The sequence below is a fragment of the Adiantum capillus-veneris genome, chromosome 6, assembly GCF_014529385.1.
Source record: "Adiantum capillus-veneris isolate H3 chromosome 6, ASM1452938v2, whole genome shotgun sequence".
Taxonomy (NCBI): Eukaryota; Viridiplantae; Streptophyta; class Polypodiopsida; order Polypodiales; family Pteridaceae; genus Adiantum; species Adiantum capillus-veneris.
In genome coordinates this window covers 15,387,732-15,396,574 of record NC_140936.1, presented here as the reverse complement: position 1 = coordinate 15,396,574, position 8,843 = coordinate 15,387,732, and positions in this window count along the sequence as shown.

The window sequence follows — 8,843 nt, the reverse complement described above, 5'->3', positions numbered from 1 at the left end:
GTCTCATGGACAGCCCTAATTGGAGGATATGCTCAACAAGGGTATTGTCGAGAAGATTTGATGCATTTTGAATAAATGCAGCGAGGAGGCCTTTTTCCAAATGCAGTCACCTTTGTATTTGCTTTGAAAGCTTGTGGCAACTTGACAGACTCAAATGAGGGCCAAGAACTGCATGCTTAGATTGAAGATGAGGGATTGCTCGAGCAAAATATCATTGTTGGAACTACGTTGGTGGACATGTATTGCACGTGTGGCATTCTTGACAAGGCACAAGAGGTTTTTGATCAGCTTCCAGAATGCAATGTAGCCATATAGAGTGTTCTTATTTTAGGGTATGCTCAACATGAGGATGGTGAGTATGCATTCAATTGTTTCTATAGGATGCGATCTCAGAGTGTCCCTCCAAATGTTGTCAAAGTCTATTGAAAAAAGATGTCATGCCTGGCATTGTCTTGATCGATATGTATGCCAAATGTGGTGCACTTCAGAAAGCACAAAAAGTGGTTGAGGAGCTTCCTATCTGGAATGTCTCCCCTTGGAATGCATTGATTGAGGGATGTGCACAAATGAGAGCAAGCCAGAAATCTCTAGGATGTTTTCAACTGATGCGACGCGAGGGCCTCTTTCCAGTTGCAATCACCTACGTATGCATCTTGAAGGCATGTGGCTCTACGCAAGGTGCTGATATGGCTAACGAAGCACTCTAGTTTGATATTTATTTTGGAAAGTTCTATCAAGCTTACTATTGTAACGAAGCACCATGTCACCCTTCTTGATTTCCTTGTCCTTCACCTTCTCATTTGCCTTTGCTTGATTCTTCTTCAAGACCTGCTCATAATGCTCAAAATCCAACAACCTATCCAACTGTACACATTGCAAATATAGAAGCATTTCCTTGAATTCATCATTGGGCCCTTCTTCAAGCTTTAGCATCATCTTCAAAGCTGGTATCTCCACCTCAATAGGAAGTAAAGCCTCTTTGCCCAAAACTAGATGGAAGGGAGAGAAACCAGTACCTGATTTGATGGCAGTCCTGTAAGCCCATAGAGCACAAGGTAGCTCTAAATCCCAAGTCTTCACATTGTTTCTTTTCATCTTTGTAAGAATCCTTATGAGCTCTCCATTAAACCTTTCATTCATGCCATTGCATAGGGGATAATATGGAGTAGTAAACCTACGATGCACATGAAGCTTCTCACATAGATAATCCACTAGCTCTCCCCTGAAACCTGGACCCTTGTCAGAAAGTAACTCCAATGGCATGCCAAATTTGCAGCAAATATCTTTATATATAAATAAGGTAAAAAATTTACTCGTGATGTGCTTAACAGCTTTGGCTTCGGCCCACCTGGATAGATAGTCAACAGCAGTAAATATGTAACATTTGCCTCTAGCTGTCATAGGTAGAGGACCTATTGCATCAATACCCCACTTCTCAAACACATCATAAGCCACAATGGTGCCTCTAATTTCTGATTTGAGAACCCTATTTTCCATGCTTTGACACTCTTTACAAGACTTGCACCAATGATGAACATCACGTTGAATGCTTGGCCACACATACCCCTCCTGCAAGACTTTATGCAAAGTGACCTTTGAAGCAAAGTGACCACCACAAGAACCCTCATGACTCTCCTCTAAAATTTTGTAAATTTCCTCTTTCCAAGGCACTTTTCTCATCATAAGATCAGCCCCCTTCATATACAAGGCATCACCAAGTAGCACATACCTTTTGGCACGACGTAGGAAGGTGTACTTTTTTTACTTCTCCAACTCTGATGGAAGCATACCTGTTTGTAGACACTCTTCCTCCCTCTCTAAATATTTCCTTCCCAAATAAAGAGGATAATCATCCCTTATCACATACAATTGCCCAATTGAATCTTGCGATGCACCATGTGCTTCTTCATTTTGAGACCTGTCCACGTGACTTAAACTCCAAGCTTCAAAATGCTTAAGAAGATTCTTCACTTGAAAACACATATTTTTCAGCCTTGGATTCTTACTTTGCCACACCCCAAGTACTTGCTTAACCACCAAAAGAGCATCACCTCTTACCCTCACACGACGGATGCCAAGCTCAAGGCAAAGGTTGAGACCTTTCTCCAAAGTAGCATACTCAGCTTCATTGTTGCTGTGTGTTGTAAGCTTCAAGCTCCTTTTAGTTACCAAAGCACCTTGAGGATCATAAATTACAACACCTCCTGAAGCTTCACCATGCACTTTCTTGTAAGAGCCATCAAAAAGCAATAGATAGGCATTGTCTATGTCAGGCGCTTCCATGTGTTTCTTCTTCACTGCATCCTCCTTAAGAAGAAGAGGGATTTCCTTATAAGTAAGCAAAGCAGCCAATGTAGCCATTGTACTCTCCTCAACAAGAAAAGAGAATTGGAATTCATGTAGCTCCACAATCCACTTCATGAGCCTCTTTGACAAAGTAGGGCTATTCACCAATTGAGGTAGAAGAGTGTAGCTAGTGAGGAATGTGAATGGTTTAGGGAGAAGGTAGTGCCTAAACCTTCTACATGCATAAATCACACTCACCATGATGAGATCCACCTCGGTATAGCCTCTTTCCACCTCTAGCTTCACCCTGCTAGCACAATAGATAGGCTTCATGTAGTGGGAATTGTTACCTCGTTGAAGAAGCATAGCTCCAATAGCATCCTCGCTACTGATGGATTCACATAAAACTCCTTATCCCAAGTAGGATCTTGCATAGCAGGAAGAGAACCAAGAACCTCTTTGATACCTTGAAAAACCTCTTCACATTCATTTGTCCATTGTAGAGGATCCAACCTTGCTACTTGTTGTAGAGGATATAGAAGTTGAGAGAACAAAGGAATGAACCTTTCCATATACTTCACCTTTTGAATAAAAGTAGCAAGTTAATTTGTATCTTTAGGTGATGGGAGGAGCACCAAATCCTTCACTTTATCAGGATCCGCTTCAATTCCATTCTCTGAGATCATATGCCCCAAAAAATTTACTCCTGGTTGAGCAAGATGACACTTCTTTGGGTTGAGTTGACCTCCACTTTCATCATATTGCTTCAATTTCATCCCAAGCTTTACACAATGATCCTTTCTAGAGCTATAAACACAAAATTCATCAATAAGATCCTTCACAAACTTGCCAAGAAAGGGAGAGAACACCTTATTAACGCGCTTTTGATACCACACACATCCATTCATAAGACCAAAAGGAAGGACACAATAACAAAAGCATCCCCATGGTGTGATAAATGTGGTATTATTTTGATCTTCTAAAGCCAAGGTGAGATGAAAATATCCAGAGAATCCATCACATACACTATACCTCTCATGCACTACAATAGAATCAAGTATGTCATCTATGAAAGGAAGGGGGTATGGATCCCTCTTCATGGCTACGTTTAGGGGCTTAAAATAAACACATATCCTCCACTTTCCATCCTTCTTGGGTGTGACAACAACATGACTCACCCATTTTGCAGTACTCACAGGACATATGAAACCTGCTTCAAGAAGCTTGTCTACCTCTTCCTTTAAAGCATTAACTTGTACATGTCCCATTCTTCTTAGCTTTTGGCATACGGGCTGAGCTCCTTCCTTGATTGGAATGTAAATTTCCTCTCCCTTAAAGACTCTAATTTCCTTATAAGAAGTGATGAATAAATGGGAAAATTGTTGTATCATATGTAGGTACTCACCCTTCTCATGACTAGTCAAGTTGGGAGACAACATACCTTGTATCAGCTCCTTTTTGACATTAGGTTGAAATTTGGGTTGCATCAGCTCTTAAATTTTCTCATAAGGACCAGAGATATCCTCATTCCCCATAAGGCCAAGAAATCTTTGTTTCTCATCATGCTCTTCTTCAAGAAACAAGGAGGAAACATCCAAATCGTTGTCACTGCTATCTTCCACTTCACTGCCATCACTTTTCATCAAGTTTCTCATCAAAATCAGCGTCCAAAGATTTCTTGCTAGCCATGTCAAACCTCTTCTTATCACCCCTTCTATTGTAGAGAGTGATGGTACCATGTCCCCAATCCTGTAGAGCTTTGGTTGCTTGTAACCATGTTCTTCCAAGGATGAGAGGGAAAGCACCAATACCTACGGGCATAACATGAAAATTGACCAAAAATTTAACATCAAATACATACACCTCTATGTTCTTTATAACTCCCAAGCACCTCACCCTTGATTGGTTGGCAAGCTTTATGCGAAAACCTGAATTCTTCACCATGTTGAGTCCCAACTTCGATACACAAGATTGAGTAATAACACATACCTGTGCACCTCCATCAATATAAGCCTCTCCAATGCACTCCCTCTTATGCCATGAATCCATAGTAGGGAATATATCAGGTAGCTCATTCAAAGATAGGACTCTCACTGACCCCCTTGCAGGCTTCTTCTTCATGGGGTTGACTACATGCTTCCATTGCCTCTTTAACTTGGGACAAATCTACCCACCAAATCATCCCTTAAATTATAATTTGGTTGCCCTTCTCCCAAAGTAAAGTCGGATGCATTGTAATGTTTCCTTGGTTTTCTCTTTTCTTCTCTTTACATGTACCTGTTTCAACCTATTTCCCTCTTTTATGGCTGGGACTTGCATCACTCATATCATGATCTCTTGTAACCCTCTTACCTACAACCATGACAATAGCTCCCGAATCATCCTCTTTCTTCTCCAAACGGATTATTCTTACCACTTTTGTTTTGCCCTTCTCTTCAGCTGTCAAACCACTTGGCCCTGCTTCCCCTTTAATCTCAATACCATAATCTTGAGCTCGAGAAGGAATTCGTGGAGGAAGAGGAAACATGTCACCACCCATTCTCTTTGGCTTGTCACATTGAGGGCTTTTATGACCCCATTCACCACAATTGTAACATTGAAACATATCCCCTCTTCCAGCCATGCTTCTTCCTCTACCACCTGTAAAACCCTCATTACTTCCATAACCACGTCCATATCCATAGCTTTGACCTCTTCCACCTTCCATCATATGCACACTAAGATTCTTCATAAGACCTACAACCTCTTGCTTCTCCTTGCGAAAAGAATTCACATCATGAGAAGCTTGTCGATCATAACCTGGCTCCCTAATGAGGACTCTTGGTTGCTCTACCGCTTTCACTTCAACCTTTGGCTCGATATTGATTCCAAGTTGATGAAAACGCTCTGCTTTCCACTCTTTATTCTTTGCAATTTCAATTGCCTCCTCAAAGGTCCTTGGCTGGTTAAGCTCTACCTTCAAGCGTCGGTTACTCCTCAAGCTTGCAAGAAACTTGTCCTTCTTCAACATGGCTGGAGGAATTTCAGCCCCCAAAGATGTACTCCACTTTGCCCATAACGCATTGAATGCCTTCACAAAGTCTTCTATGGTCTGGCCCTCACCCCTGTACCAAGCCTTGAATAGACTACCATACCTTTTGTGGGTCTTCCACCTGTTGAAAGTGTGTAAGAAAAGCATGCCTTACCATTTCATAAGTCATAATTTGAGGAGGTTGGGTTGATTTTAGCTCCTTTTTGTAGCCTTCCGACCATTCGCTAGCATCTCCCTTCAAATAGAAATAGAAGATTCAGCACCAACTCTGGGTCTTGCTTGTCAGCAAGAAGGCAAGCAAACTCCATTCTCTCAATGAAACATTTCAACTTTCATTTGATTTCCCACTAAACTCGGGAAAATTAAACGCCATGTCTTCCAAAACCTATAAACTGAAGGTAACTTGAAGCGATTCCTCTGTGGCGGGCACCAAAACACTGTTGGGAAACAAGCAAACTGAAACACCTATATAGCGATGTCACCCAAGAGCGTTGAAAGAGCACTACAAGAACACCAAAAGCCTTGGAAAATCCCTTTGAAACACCACCAATCCAATAAGAGCAGACCCTTGGGAATTTACTAGCCGTCGCCCACTCAAGTGACTATGTCACCTAGGAGCAAAACCCTGTCAAAGCACGGATTTACAGCACACGCCAACCAATACATATGAAGACAAGAGCCTCCCCTTTCACAATTGAATGACACAAACCCACAACTTCAACATCAATTCCACAATTCATAGATACATGCCCTACGAATCTGTCTGCACACAATTTGCCACTAGGCTGCCATAGCCATAACCCTGCATAGAACTAGTCGTAACCTGAAGAGCACAACTCTAATTGAGGCACTTTAAAGCTTGGGATAAATCTTGAAAAATGAATGGCGAGAAAGTTGAAGATGACCCAGTTTGAATCTACACGCTGCTACATGAAAAATTGATGCGAACAGGGAGCTGTCCCAACACGACTACACATAGAGTAGGCAAAGCGAGGGCAAAAACTGCAACAAAAACCATCAAGAAGCCACAATGAACTCAAACCTGTAATTTTCTGATCTTTGGCTGAACATTTTTAAGTTTGTACATGAGTTTTAGTTATATACAAGTCTCGCTCTCACTCACGGGCGCTTACAGTAGCTCGAGAGCTGTCACTAGACTAGCGACTTGCAGTGCATGTACATGTGCTTGATAAAGCAAGATAAAAATCCACAAAATAAAAGCCCACACACCCTTTTGACATCGGGCGTCAAGTCCGTATGTACAAATTTACAAAAAACAGGGTGTCAAGAATGCGCCCAGTAACATTTTCAACCATATCCATAAATTGTTTGAAGCACATAGCACTTCAAACTTTGCCTTAGGTAGAGACACCCATGCATGCCTAGAGTAATCAATGAAAGTCACAAAGTAAAGATAATTGCCCAAGGATAGAGTTTGCATGGGCCAGCAAACATCACTATGCACAAGCTGCAACCTGCATGTGGCCCTAACTGAACCATCCTTTGGAAACTTTGAACGCAACATCTTACCCAAAATACAGCCTTCACAAACATGTTTGATAGGTTCTTCAAGAGGCGGCAAAGAAGCAACCACATCAGATTTTTGCAAATGTAGCAAACTAGAAAAATTCAAATGTCCAAAACGTGCATGCCAAAGTTTTGCTTCTGCATTTGCAAAATTATGCCCATACATGTCATACACAGTGAGGTTATACAGCCCACAACATAAAATACGAGATGCAACAATTTCATCACCAAAACTGAGACCGTGTATTGTACATCTGTCATCCACAAATTTGACTACAAGACTAAGTCTAGCAAGTGCAGATACAAACAAAAGATTCTTCTTGATCCTAGGTACATAGAATGCATCAACAAGTGTGAAAGAATTTCCATTTGCAGCAATAAGCACAATCTTTCCAACTCCTTAACCGGATAAGAGGCATTGTTGGCACAAGTGACTGAATTTCCATGAGGGTCATCCTCAAGAGAAGTAAACAAGTCATGATGTGAGGTAATGTGCTTTGTAGCACCATTGTCAAAATACCAGACATGTGAATCTGCAGCAATTGATATGCATGGATCATGGACAACAATATCATAAGTACACTTTGCACTAAAAGCCCATTCTGCATCTACGTTAGCATCACAATCTCCTTTCACAGAAGACTATACAATAGTTGCACTTGTATTGGACCTTGTAGTTGATCCTCGAGAGAGGTAAACAAGTCACGATGTGAGGTAATGTACTTTGTAGATCCATTGTCAAAATACCACACATGTGAATCTGTAGCAACTGACATGCATGCATCATGGACAACAAGATCATAAGTACACTTTGCACTAAAAGCCCACTCTGCATCTACGTCAGCATCACAATCTTCTTTTGCAGAAGACTATGCATAGCTGCACTTGTATTGGACCCTGTAGTTGATCCAACCTCTTTCTTCTTAGCCTCTTTTGCCTTTATTTTTGGACACTGCTTGATATCAAGTGATCATTAGCTTTACAATAATGGCAACGCATCTTGTTTTTTTCCCTTATCACCATAATTCCCAGATGAATTCTTGCCAGTAGAAGCATTGGGAATAGGTGATTTACCACTCGTAGAAGAACTATGAGAAGTGGCTACATTGCCGTTACCATCTTTTCTTTGAGAAACAATAAATGCCCATTCACCTACACGCTGTCTAGTCCTGGTTTTTTTGGAAAGTGAATCTTGTAGCAACAATGTACATATTGCATCAAACTTGACAATTTCTAGATTTCCTTGGGTCATAAGTCTCCAAGTACTAGCAAAAGTCTGGTACGAATCTGGCAAAGCATCAAGGACAGTCTGCACAAGGGAACTGTCAGAAATGACTTCACCTGCAAAAATTAATTGCTCATATATATCCTTGACACTAGCAAGGAAAGCGTCCATTTCATCTTCCTCATGCATAATCTTTGACTACAGCTCTTTACGCAGCAATGGAATTTTAGCCTCATTTGCGACTTGCATAAAGACCAGCTAGAATATCCCAAGCTTGTTTTGCAGGTCTTACATAATGAATGTGAGGAGTAATAGTGCGCTTCACACACAATGAGATCAATGCATGAGCCTAGGCATCTTTTACATCACAACGAGCTTGCTCAACCATAGGTAAAACAGCTCTAGTAGCAGCAATCCTACCACCAAAACGTGCAACATCCTCAACATCGCCTACATCCTCAAAACCAGGATGTACATCAATGCCTTGCACAATGTTCCACACGCCCTTTGGCATATAATCCCACATAGGGTAGTTGTCCCCATCCAATCTTGTTGTAGGTTCATCAACACCACAGAGAAAAAACAAACCAAAGTAATACCTTTAACCTCTCATGACTCACAACTACATTCAGATACAGTAAAGTGATACACATAAGAGATATGATAAGGCAAGAATGTAACTCAAAATAGAACTCAGATTCACTCTATTCATCAAGAAAGAAACTACAACCTCAACCCATTATAGTAGGATCCATACAAACGTAGTGTAATCTT